The sequence below is a fragment of the Danio rerio genome, chromosome 15 (genome assembly GCF_049306965.1).
Source record: "Danio rerio strain Tuebingen ecotype United States chromosome 15, GRCz12tu, whole genome shotgun sequence".
In the NCBI taxonomy this organism is placed as follows: Eukaryota; Metazoa; Chordata; class Actinopteri; order Cypriniformes; family Danionidae; genus Danio; species Danio rerio.
The window spans coordinates 33,394,086-33,407,853 of NC_133190.1; the positions used below are offsets into that span (position 1 = coordinate 33,394,086).

The 13,768-nt window shown below is 37.5% G+C and overlaps 2 protein-coding genes across 53 annotated transcripts in view; one reads left to right on the forward strand and one right to left on the reverse strand.

Annotated features, from left to right (window-relative positions):
- msi2b (musashi RNA-binding protein 2b) overlaps positions 1-13,768 on the reverse strand; it is a 413,474-nt gene that overhangs the window by 374,283 nt on the left and 25,423 nt on the right.
- Positions 1-13,768, forward strand: part of or40a1 (odorant receptor, family 40, subfamily A, member 1) — a 617,996-nt gene that overhangs the window by 65,134 nt on the left and 539,094 nt on the right. The window lies entirely within an intron of this gene.

The window sequence follows — 13,768 nt, forward strand, 5'->3', positions numbered from 1 at the left end:
TACAATGAAATGCCAACTGGCCCAGCCAGAACTTGAACCAGCGGCCTTCTTGCTATGAGGTGACAGTGCTAACCACTGAGCTGCCATGCTACCCTGTCCTGGATTAATCTAGGAAAGACGCGGAGGAGTAAGGGTGGATGAGGGGATTCTTCAAGGCAAAGATAACTAAGGTAAGGAAATCTGTTTATTTATGTGCATTTGGATTCATCTGACTGGTAAATGAGGGACCAGTTGTGGTCAATCATAAGCATGTGATACTCTCCAAATGAGTTTATAAATAAACTTCACTTAATTTATTAAATGGGCGGCACGATAGTTAGATAGTTAGGGATAGATAGGGTTGTGCTGTCGCCTCACAACAAGGTCACTGGTTCGAGCCCCGGCTGGGTCAGTTGGCATTTCTTTGTGGAGATTGCATGTTCTCCATGTGTTCACATGGGTTTTCTCCGGGTGCTCCAATTTCCTCCAGTCCAAAGACATGTACTGTAGGTGAATTGGATGAGATTAATTTAATAACAAAAAAGGTACCATCCCATAGGTTCATGCATTCATTTTAGTTAGACAACAAAATGTTCATGTTTTACCTTCAGCAGAGTTGGTTTGAAGTTACCCTGATTTTGGAAATCGCAACAAATGAAAACCTACAGATGGACAATAAATACTGGATTGCTGATAATCGTTTTCTGTATTATTACAATAACTCCCATTAAATAACACAAACAAACATTTAGCAATAGATCATGGCAGGGCCTTAACCTTTTTAGAACCCTGTTTCTTGAAAATAATACAATGATAGTATTTCACTTTTTCATCAGATATTTTTCTCAAAATAAACTGCTATCCATATTTCATAGTTTTTTCTAATGCTGTGATGCTTACATTTATTTAGAAACTGCAACATTAATTTGAAAAGGACTATTCTTATTTTAACAAAAAGTGCAAAAAGGTCAATTTCAATGCATCTCTACAGAAATACAGCGCAATAAACAGGCTGTAAAAACTGCTAGTGATTACAATCCAGTTGCAATGCTGCAAATCTCCTAGCCTGTATAAAGCAGGCAGGTTCGTATGAGGTCTCAGACAGGGAAAGACAGCAAGAGCCGGCAGGCAGGCAGCAGCAGCAGCACAGAGTTTGGCTGTCAGAGGGTGGAGTGTGTGGGCCGATAGCCTCGCCGCTACATCAGTACTGTGCATAGGACACGGCAGGTAACTGCAGCATCAAAAAGAAGCACGCCGCAGCGTCGACTGGGCGGATTTGGAAGCTTGTCTGCTCCTACAAGGGCTCTGGCAGACTTGGCAGCCTTCCACTCTGGGAGAAACCCTAAATGAAAGCTCCGGGATGCTTCGTACCGAGTTTGTCACAGTGTAATAACCTGTCTGCGGTGTTGACATGCTTCCAGGCCTGACAGCCCAAGGCAAAGTCAAAGCTGGCCTAAAGTAATAGCGTATTGTCTTCTTTTTTTAAGACTTTTATCAAGCTTGAATAAAACCGATGGCTGTGAAAGCAAATCTAATGAAGATACCAATGCATCCAATCCTTGTCTGAAAATCTAAAGACTTCTATGCACAAGAAAAGATCAAGAATAAACCATTTCAATGTTTTTTTACACAAAACAAATGCTTTTATACGCACAATTATGGATTACTTTAGAATAAGTGTTTACTTGCAATTCCGTAAAAAAAAGCATTTACATCATGCTCTATAATTTCTCACTGCTAGTGATGTCACAACTCAAACATCAGCGGCAGTGGCTTAAAAATGTAGTCAGGAAATCTGTCAGAAGCTTTACTGTTTTATATGATCACCTTTAAACCATACCTGCAAATGCAGTAAAAAACAAAATGTTGTTTTGTTGTTTCTCCATTGGCGGTTCATTCTGCTGTGGTGACCCCTGATGAATCAAGGGCTAAGCCGAAGGAAACTGAATGAATGAATGTTTTTGTATCAACTCCATGAGTCGAATACATAATTTCATTTTTTTAATAAGATAAGAAAGAGTCAAGAGTATATGAATTATAACCACCAAACCTGTCTAGAAGTGCCCGCTCAAGTTAGATGTGTGTCCGCTGTAAGAACTAATGGCAGCAGGTACATATTTTTTCCGAAGTTCTCAGTATGCCAGTCTATCACATCCAAATTTTCAGACAGACAGACAGACAGACAGATAGATAGATAGATAGGGGGGGCTAATAATATTGACCTAAAAATGGTTTTAAAAACATTAAAGCTGCTTTTATTTTAGCCGATATAAAACAAGTCACCAGAAGAAAAAATATTATAGGAAGTACTTTGAAAAATTCCTTGCTCTATTAAATTTCATTTGAAATATTAAAAAAAAAAAAAAAATTGACAGGAGAATTATAAAGTAACAAGTAACTATTTACTCAAGTAAATTTTGAGGGTAATTTTTTCATCAGTTTTTTACTCTTACTCAAGTAATGTTTAAGATAGTTACTTTTACTTGAGTAACAATTTCCACAAGTACTTGTACTTTTACTCGAGTATAAATTTTGCATATTCTACCCACCTTTGCTCACGAGTAATCAGTATTCAATTGTAAATTATGCAGTGATTCTGGTATCAGGCCGATAATGCACTTCTGGTTTTGTTTAATTAGAACAAACGTTGGTGTAATTGCTTTGTTAGTGCATTTCATTTGAATAAATGTAAATGTGAATGTGAATTCAAGCTTATTGGCACCATAAAAGTGCACTATGAAGGTGGGCCTCGGTCTGCTTTCAAACTAACTGAAATATGAACTCAACAAGGGCTAAAAAGATCAAAACGAACCCAAAACAGGTAATGGTGTCACAAGATGCAACCATTAAAAGGACAGCATTGCTTGTGTGGACCTGTTTTTCTTGTTGCTATGTTGCTCATTACGGTTCAATACAGGCATCAGAAATGTCTCTCTTTGGAAGTGATCTTTCATTGTTTGAGTGTCAGAGGAACAACTACCACTGTATTGAATCCTTTACATTTTATATGAGCACTTCACGAGTTCTCAACTGATAAAAATACCATCACATGTAAGCTTATACAATAAGCATGTTCACCCCAGCACAGAGTATTGCTATAAATGTACGGAAATCTCTTTTGCAAAGTATATGTCATAAAGCCTTTATTTCTTTAAGACAGCATGGGAACCTGACAAAATATCTCATTTTATTTTTTTGATCCACATCAAATGAACCAAGAGTTCACTAAACTACAAATGTGAGCATACACTAAAATGTTACTAGCTTGATGTTAAATGCATCGTGCAAATCCCTTTCGAATACAAGTCACAATACATTTAAGATGATTAAAAAACGCAACATTCTCTGTTACATGATTTATGTATAAAGAGTGGTTCCCAACATTACAGGAAAAAGTCATGTGATAACCAAGGAACTGCAAAGCTCTAATGCGTGCCGTGCTATTGAATTAAAGATGAAATATGATAGAGCAATAAAATGGACAGTAAAAGAACAGAAGCCTCATACAATTTACTTTAACAGGCATATTTGTCTTTGAAAATAACTGAAAGTAAATTAACATTTGTTAAATTATGTCAACTAGAATAATTTACTTCAGTTTGGTTTCTCCCCTCTCTCACTCTATTTTTATTTTTTTTTTTTTTGACAAAAATCAGGTAGGAAGTCACAGCTATCGGCAGACCCCTGGTTCGAGCCTCGGCTGGGTCAGTTGGTGTTTCTGTGTGGGGTTTGCATGTTCTCCCTGTGTTCGTGTGGGTTTCCTCCGGGTGCTCCGGTTTCCCCCACAGTCCAAAGACATGTGGTACAGGTTAATTGGGTAGGCTAAATTGTGCGTAGTGTATGAGTGTGAATGAGTGTGTATGGATGCTTCCCAGAGGTGGGTTGCAGCTGGAAAGGCATTCGCTGCATAAAACATATGCTGGATAAGTTGGCTCTTCATTCCACTGAGGCGACCAAAGAATAATAAAAGGACTTAGCTGAAAAGAATACATACATACATACAAACATACAAACATACATACATACATACATACATACGATATTGGAAAAATCTGATATTGCAATATTTTATTTTTCTGAGATAAATATTGAGATATGAATACATTTTCAAAATATGTATGAATAGCTCTGTTTGGCAGTTTTCTGGGGAGTCTAACAGTATTTAAGTACAGAAATCAATAAAAAAAAATTTAAATCACAATGCTAAAATAAAATCCTTTTTTTACTTTGCTTTGTCTCATTTCTAATAAAGATATCAGTAATTAACTTATTTTTTCGTTTTCACCTTCAGAAGAAAGAAGTCAGAATTAAGCTTTTTTTTAATTATTTATACAAAGCAAAATGATCTGCCAGTGGGGCGAGTAAAATAATCTTATTTTCACTGTGAAAAGTAGATATTTGGACTAGAAATAAGACAAAAACTAGATCAAACTTTTTTTTGATAAATCGTAATAAAAACAATTTTTTTGGATCCAAATATTCTATACTCTTTTGAAATCCTCAGTCACAGGCTTTAAACGCACAATGATAAAATCTCACTATATTATATTATGGCTAAACTTAGCAGTGACTTTACAACTCAAATGTGTTCTGTAGCTCCTGGTCAACTATAATTAAGACTCAACACTGCAGATCTTGCAATGTGACTACTGCTGATATGCACATTGCAATATCGAGGCTGAAGTGATATATTGTGCAGCTCCAATATATACGGTTTAAATCAGAATTTTTAGCCCTCCTTCTAATTTTGTTCATTTTTTAAATATTTCCCAAACTGTGTTTAACAGATCAAGGACATTTTCACAGTATGTCTGATAATATTTTTTCTTATTATTTGTTTTATTTAGGCTAGAATAAAAGCAGTTTTTAATTTTTTTTTAAAAATATTATTAGCCCCTTTAAGCTCCATTTAATTTCGATAGTCTACAGAACAAACCATTGTTATACAATAACTTGCCAAATTACACAAACCTGCCTAGTTAACCTCATTAACCTAGTTAAAGGTGCAGTAGGTGATCTGCCAAAATGCTAACCGCTTAGCATATTATCTTTGTACTGCGGGGAGGGACTGTGATTCAAAGCCACACCTCCTGAAATCGTGAGCGCGCGCTTCACGTCTCAACAGCAGACAACCCACGTTTGTCATTCGCCAGTTAGTTAGTGTTTGGCCAGCAGCATGCAGGAATTACATTCATTACTAAGCAACACTTACATGCTATTTCAGAGCGAATATTCAAAGTAGCATAGTAAACAGTATAGGAAGGCTGTCATTGTTCAAAAATAAACTAATGAGAATATAAAAGCAACTTCAGCTCAAAGCAGGTTAGGCAGAATAACACTATTTACTGCTGTTTTGTTGTTAGGCCAAATATAAATTTACATTATCGATGCTGTAAAAGGACCTTATAAAACTACAAATAATCACATCATTCTTTCACAGGAAATTTCAGTGGCTGAACAACACGTCTGTGCATACAAGTAATTCATAACACAACACAATCTAACATAATCTTAGCCTGACTAAAATAGTTTTAAAACAGAACATTACCTGTCCAACAGTAATACTTAAGCCATGGTGTCATCCTTCCTCCAGCGTGCTAAAATAACTCCAATACTGATTCTGGATTTTTAAAAGTTTCAATTCAGCATTTGATTTCTCGCGGTCTGTGACAGAATGTTGTAGCAGAGCCATTCACGCAGATCTGCTTGAATAGATGCGCAGTAGTCTGAATCTACATTTGCTGATAGACAGTTTGAGCTGCTTATCGGAATTATAGGAGATGTCGGCCCAACAATATTTAATTAGATTAACATTTTTTTTGTTTTATGCCTTACACAGAATATAAAAATACATATAAATACATTTAAATAATTTACTTTAATAATTACTATTGGACTGTGAAGAGACTTTCAACACCACACCAAAAAACGTTTCTGAAGACAATCACCTACTGCACCTTTAAGCCTTTAAATGTCACTTTAAGCTGTATAGAAGTGTCTTGAAAAATATCAAGTCAAATATTATTTACTGGCATCATGGCAAAGATAAAATAAATTATTATTACTATTAATTATTATAACTAATAATAAAGTTATTAGAAATGAGTTGTGTTGAAACGTTAAACAGAAATTGGGGGAAAAAAATAAACGGGGGCAATCGAATTAACTCTCCAACAGAAAAAGATGATAACAAAAAAGAGCATGGACTATCTTCTTTGTTGTTTATATCAGCATATATTGACTGACATTAAAAGTGATTTTACTGAAAGGGACAAGACACCTGGACAGTCACCGTAAACATTTTTAAATATCTGCAAGTAAGTGCAAGTTCAGCACTGTTGTTGGAAGGGGTCAAAAAATACATTTAGTTCAGCTTACACTGTGTCTTTAGCTGGAAGGCAGAACACAGCACCCTTTGTGTTATTGCTACTCTTTTCTACTCAGTTAATGTCACAGTGTGACCTGGAGAGAAATATCACCTTAGAAAAATCTTGTGTTTTCAGAACTGGCACCAAGCCACAAACCACAACAGCAGCCACAGAGAAAATGAACTTTTTAGTTAACTTTCATACAGTTGCGGAAAAAAGACGGAGCGATTTGCTATTGATTAGGGCCATTTGAGAAAGGCCCGTGTTTATCGGTTTACTTATGAATAGGCAGTGAGCCTGAACAAATGAGGAATGAAGAATAACAAAAAAAACAAAAAAACAAACGCCAACACAAATATTTGCTGACACTTTCCCCTGAATGGAGCACAAAATAGGGCTCAAACCCTTTTAAAAAATAGAGTATGACTGATGTGAACTAAAGTATAAGGCGCTTATATTTGTGAAATGTGAATAACAAACATATCTAATAGTAAAAAATGTATTTATGCTCCTAGAAAAAAATAATGAGAAACCAGTGTCTCATTCAGTGAGAGTCGATATGGAAATTCACGCTAATAAAAAAAAAAAAAACAATCTCACCACCTTTAGATTCAAATTTGCAAGTGCTGAATGCATCTCGACCTCCACCTTAGTCTATCCTCTGTTGTTTTGGCTCGACATGAGGCATGTTGCCATACCGTCTAGAACAGGATTCAATTAGATCCCTCACATCCTGCTAATCAAAACAAATCAAAGGAAAAGCACCAAAGCGCCTTGTTCTCCGAGCCATGCTAATTGAGAGATGTGTCTTTGAGAAGGGAAGTCCGGAGGGGGGGGGTCTTGGGAAAGATTGCAGTGAGTGGTGAGATCTTAAAGGGGTTTTGTCAATGGCCATGTCCAGAAGAGCTTGTTTCTTTCCTTTTCCTGCATGCCTGTTCCCCTCATTAGTGTCACTCAACAGCAGTTAGTGCTGGGCCGGCCGCAGCGGTACTGTGCTCTCCTCTATAGTTTTCAAACATATGAATGCACCAGCCTTGCTCTCAGTCACCAGGCTTTACAAGGTAGAAGACGGGACCCACAAAGATTCCTCTGAGAAAAAGAACAGGAGAAATTGGCGTGTTGTTGGGCTTTATCATGTGACCAAGGCAGAGCGTGTTTGTGAGGCTGCATGTTCTAGAATTCCTTTTAACTCCACAAATCTAACCTGACTTGTATTTAAGAGCCCTATGAAATTAGTTTTATTCATTTATGTTTTAGTTTATTTATTTTTTTTACAATTTGTTTATTTGTTTGTTTTACAATTTATTTTTTATGCTTAATGTGGTGCATTTAAAAATAATGTTCACTCAAAAACTGATGTTTGCAGTTTGCTCAAACTACTTTTTGCTGAAACACATTTTTTGAGTGTTTTATGGGACAACTTAATTTTTTTTATGTTAAATCACTTAAACTAATAAAAAACGAATAAGTTAATACCTTTATGTTGTCCTAACACAAATCGATTGTGTGGAACCCAGCAATCCAACAAACACAGAATTGGTGGTTAAGAAAAACTTGCTTTATAAATAATCCCAGTAGTTCCCAGTCTTCAAACCATAGAACAGTACACTACATCAATTTTATTATTTTAAATTCAAATATTTCTAAGATCAGCCTTTACCTTTCAAAAACAGCTGTTACTCTACATTCAAATAGTATTAAATCATGCAGAAATGTTCTTTCAAATTAATCAAGTATCAGTCTAACACAGGCTTGTCTGGTATGTACTCATAACTGTTGAAAAAGTCAGATTCAATATAGTATCACAGTGTAGATGACGTAATGCACAACAACACAACACAAAACAAAACAATCAATAAAATTATTATATTCATTTATATTCATTCATTTTCCTTTGGCTTAGTGCCTTATTTATCAGGGGTCCCACAGCAAAGTTAACAACCAACTATTACGGCATATGTTTTACACAACAGACGCCCTTCAAGCTAGGGCTGGGCTGATAAATGATGATATATCAAAAATCGCAATAAAATTTATGTCAATAACAATGATAAGCTATGGACATTTTTCACTACTGATTTAAGAGCCAAACACACAGCAGAAATGTGCAACATTAGAAATCTAAAAATGTGTTAATATTTGGGATATTAGTTATATTAATATTAGAGTACCGAATTTTCGACCACCGAAAATGTATCGTCTAAAAATGTTATGCTGTTAATGGACCCTCTAATTATTGTGGCTTTAGTCATCGTTGGGGCACTCTTTTAAATCTGGAAGCATTAACAACTCATATCGAATTATATATCATTATCGTTCAATATGGAAAATAATTATCGAGATTGCATTTTTGCCATATTGCCCAGCCCTACTTCCATCTGCAACCTAGTACTGGGAAACCCCCACACACTCCCACATTCACACACGCACTCATACATTACAGCCAATTTAGTTTATTCAATTCACCTATAGCGCATGTCTTTGGAATGTGGGGTAAACCAGAGCACCCGGTGGAAACCCACACAAACACGGAGAAAACATGCAAACTCAGAAACAGAAATGCCAACTGGCCTAGCCAGGACTCAAACCAGCGATCTTCCTGTTGTGAGGTGACAATGCTAACCACTGAGCCACCGTGCCACAAAAATTATATTGTGTCCACAAAAGAAACCCCAATGGAAATGCATAACCATGACTGAAATTCGTTTTTTTTTTCCTCCCTCTCTTTTTTGTTTGTTGCTTCCTGCATAAAAAAAATGTTTTATCGTGGAACTACTATGCATTGTTAACATCAAGCACTGCTGAAATCTATCTATAGCAGATTTTAGCAAGAGCCTTTAAATCAAATGTGTTTTCAACCCACAAGAGGGAAAAAAAACACCTGCAGAAAATTCAAAGGAGAAAAAAAAGACTGCTTTGCCAAGCTGTCAACAAAGAACTACAGTGGTGAAAATGAAAGAGGCGATCAACAGATCCCACAAAACTAGAGTGAGCCGTACATTAGCCAGGCTTTTTAATTGGCAATAGGGTTGTTTGGAGTCAGTGGGCTCTCTGTGCCACTCTTCACTCCCAGAGAGCGAGAAAACGGCGGTTTCGGCACTTCACACGGCACCACCTTTTGGACTTCATTAAAAACTTGGCCTGGAGTTTTCACACTTAGTCGTATGCCTCTCCCCAAGAGCCCGCTCCACAGGACCCGACAGCTTTGCCGTTTCGCAGTAGACTAGGTGCAAATATTTTTACACACTCAAAAACTGACAAAGAGAGCGAGCGGGAGGGAAGGAGAGTGAGGGGGGAAAAAACCCGACACCATACAACTGAGGATGGAAAGGAAATAAAAAATACAAGGGTAAACTCAATTTCAGCTCCGACACACGCTCGCTTGCTCTTCTGCCAGTCCCGTGCTAGGTGGTTTGTGGGAAAAGGAATGTAGCTTTTGCTCAGGCATTGTTTTGACAGCATTTATGGGCGGTAAATGCCAGGACATCTCCACTCAGCCTGGTTTGTGTGTTGTGTCGCTGGAGCTGAAGGATCGCATTATGTTGTGTGCCGGGCTTTTTTATCATGGCTGTACTTCAAGCATAGCTCCTATTTTTGTAGATAATGTCACTCATTAGTTTGATTACAGTCACTGGCTTGGCAAAGATTGGTGAGACCCCTGCGAAATCAAGTTTAAGGACCCGAAGGTGGCTGCTCTGAGCTTTGAATGCAAACTCATTATGCAGTGTCGAACACTGTTTTGAACTAGTGTCAGCAAAAATGACACAATAATCTTTTTAATGGCAGAAAAACCAGAGGCTGGCAGCCAGAGGCACTGAACAAAAGCCCAGGGGGAAGAAATGGGTGGTAACATCCACGCTTAAGATTTAGACCTACACTGCCTTTCAAACTAGTTCTTCTAACCTCCTAGGTGTCCCAAAAGACTCAAGTCAGGCAAAACTTTTGACAGAAGAGAAATGAATAGTATATATGTCTCTTTAACTGTACATGGTTTATCGTTTTCAGGAAAACCAATATTACAAGCTATTTTTTGTTTGTTTACATTGGTAAAATGTATTATTTATTTTAACATTAAACACGGCTGTTTACTTTCAGAGGATGTAGTGATGCATTCTTTTTCCCTTAAATATTTGTGATAAAAAAAGTTGTATCAAATGTCAGATATTGCATTATTTTGCATGCTATTGCATATCAATATTGCCTATTTTTCTTCAAAATGGCACAACCTTAATGCAATTCTCATGCATATCTTGTCATGGAAACACAGCTCTGCGATTACTAGTATTTCTGCTCTGAAGGCCAGAAGGCACTCTCACGAAGAAACAACAAATTAGCAAAAAAGCCAAAGTTGAAGAACCACACAGAGAAGAGGATTTAACTGTACTTCTAAACACCACTATGTAATCATCTCACAGAGTGAAATATTTTAAACAATAGACTAAAGTTATGTGGTCAGTTAGAGGTAAATAAATAAATAAATATGTGGTATTTATGTGCCTTCAGATCAGCAGGAATAACAGAACCATAGTTCACCAAAAAGGGATGCAAACAGCTGTAAAATTGCAGAATAGATCTCATCGATTCCAGGATTTCACCAAATCTTATACGGTGTTTTGTGCAGCTTGTCAGAGAACTATGGCTCTACGTAGTAAACACTGCTCCATCTGAACGCAGCTGATTACAGAGCTGGTTTTACTGCCACAATTCAGCAAAAGAAAGAATTTCGCATTCAATTAATTGCGCCGTCCAAGGAAAACATTAATACTGTGCGCTCACACTGAAGGCAGCGAGATCGTCAAAAGTCTCTCTCCTTTCAGCTCCGGCGGCGAGAGCGTCAAAATTCACTACATTAATCCCGTATCTAAAGGGGCTGTTGCAGCATATCAGTTACATTTCAGAATAAAGCATGCTTTCTAGTGTGAAAATGTTGGCACTTCTTACCAAATTCATTTAACAATGGAAGATCAAGTTATATATGATGCGGCTTTGCTCCACTTAATTATCTAATAGGTCCATATTTCTGAAATATCCTGAAGCAGCAATACTGTTTTGTACTGTCGCATGAGATTCCCGCTTTTTTAAAGATTAAAGAATATTTATAACATTAATGCACATCAGTAACTCACTGGTAACTTTTTTAATGTTTGTTCCTGTAAGGAAACATTGTGAATAATTGGAAATCCGGCGACCGCAATAATCCTGGGGAACAAACCCTGGGGAATAAACCCTTGGGAACAACTGTGATCGGCAGCAAAGTTCACAGGTCTGTGTTCTCTGAACTCCTCTCAAGCGATGGACTTCTAAATTCCGATTGCTTGCTGCCGAACCCCTTTATAGCTCCGTACCATAAGGTTAGCTTTATTTCAACTCTCCTCGACGCCAACACCGGCGCCGCCGCCACCGGCTCTCATTAAAAATGAAAGACTTTGGGCTAGTTTGACGCTCTCCCCACTTCCAGTGCGAACGTACAGTTAAAACTATGACTTACTGGTAACTAATATCAATTAACTATTTTAAATTGTGCAGCAATTGCCATTAAAGCAAAGCAAAATATAGGTAAATTCACTTACATCCCTGAAAATAATAACTTTAAAAGTTGCAAGTTTTTGAACAATTTAATGTTAATAATAATAATAATGATATTATCTAAAGCAATGGTCTCAAACTCAATTCTTGGAGGGCCACAGCTCTGCACAGTTTAGCTTCAACCACCCCTAACTCACACCTGCTTAATAGTCCCTAGTAGTCTCGAACACCTTGATTAGTTGGATCAGCTTGGTTTGATTAGATTTGGAGCAAAACTGTGCAGAGCTGTGGCCCTCCAGAAATCGAGTTTAAGACCTATGGTCTAAAGTCATATTTTGCTAATTATTACAAAAAAGTATCTGTCCTACTTATTCAGTTTATAGGCACGAGTAAACACTTGACAACCAAAACAGCAATAACAGACTACAGGACAGTATGTGCGTAGACAGGTAGTATGTCATTACAAAGTCACTTTGCCACATAATAGCCTGACATGCATAAGACAAAGCTTTAATTTGTGTATGCAAAGCTTTGCAAAAATGTAAAAGAAAAAAAATTTTAGTACTTCACTGCTGTGTTAATCTACCCCAAGTATCTGTTAGGAGCCTTATGTCTCATATTAATATTTAGTTTGTCTAAATTCTTTCCTTGAATCAGTTCATTCAAAAAAAACAATAATTCACCAGTTCATTTTAAACCTCATTTTCCAATGATCTACAACATAAAATTATAGATTTGTAAGCTGTGTTTTCCGTAATAATAGCCCGAACCTAACAGAAGCCCATTAAAGTAGTCATTTGACGAGCTACAGTTTCCCCAGCACAGTTATCACTGTTACATTCAGCAATGTGACACAGAATTTTCTCAAATATCTTCTAATCTGTGAACCTATTGAAGGACATAAACAGCTTTGAAATTAATTATTCGGGAACATAATGCTTCATGCACAAATGTCTGGAAGATAAATATGAGCCCACTAAATTAACAACTGGCGATGGAGCGGCCTCCAAATGTGATCAATGAGAAATGACAAGAATCAGCAGCAAACAAATGGCCCATCACATACAGATGATCGTCCATCGCCTTACTGCACCTAGAGGCTTGTTAAAACCGCACTACAGCAGCTGGTGAAGCGTCGGTAACTTGATTGGAAGGATTATGCAGCCTTAGGGTTGATGAAAATAACAGTTTTCTCCGAGGGCGATATCAGACCTGCGAAAAATCCATTCGCTTCCAAAAGTGGCCTCAATCCCAATATCAATTAAAATCTTGTCGGGACATGCAGAGCCGTGTTGGGGAAAAGTAGTGTGAAACAACAAGCCCAATCACAAACACGGCGAAAAAGCAATATCACCCTCCGCCTGTGGTAAACTTCTGCGCTGTTTAACACAATCATTGCAAAAACAAATCCCCACTCCCTTTTAGTGGGAGATAAAAAAACACACTGTGTGGCTATTCGGAGGTCTGAGCTTTTGTTTCCTTAGTTTTCCATTGGTTATCCACTGCTGGCTTGCTTTTAAATCCAAGCGTAGGGTCAAACAGGGTAATGAATCCAAACCATTCGAACTATTGGCAACTTATGATGACACAATAACGCCTAGCCCATCGACAGGAGATGGGAAGAATATTGTATTTGCATTACAGGTATGTGCCTGGCTCTGAGCAAACATCCACAGGGCTGCAGTCTAACTGCTACTGGAGCCTGGCCGTATTAATACTCCTATTCATCCCGTGTCCAACCCAAGCCAAGAAACAGCATTAGGCCCGGAGCCCTGCGGCCTGCATTTGGACTGGCTTCTCTGGCATGTGTGTGTGCGCGAGAGCGAGAAAAAGAGTGCACCTTTTCTCCTCCAATGAGCTCTGGATGAAGCAAAAAAGTTCTTTATATCAATTAG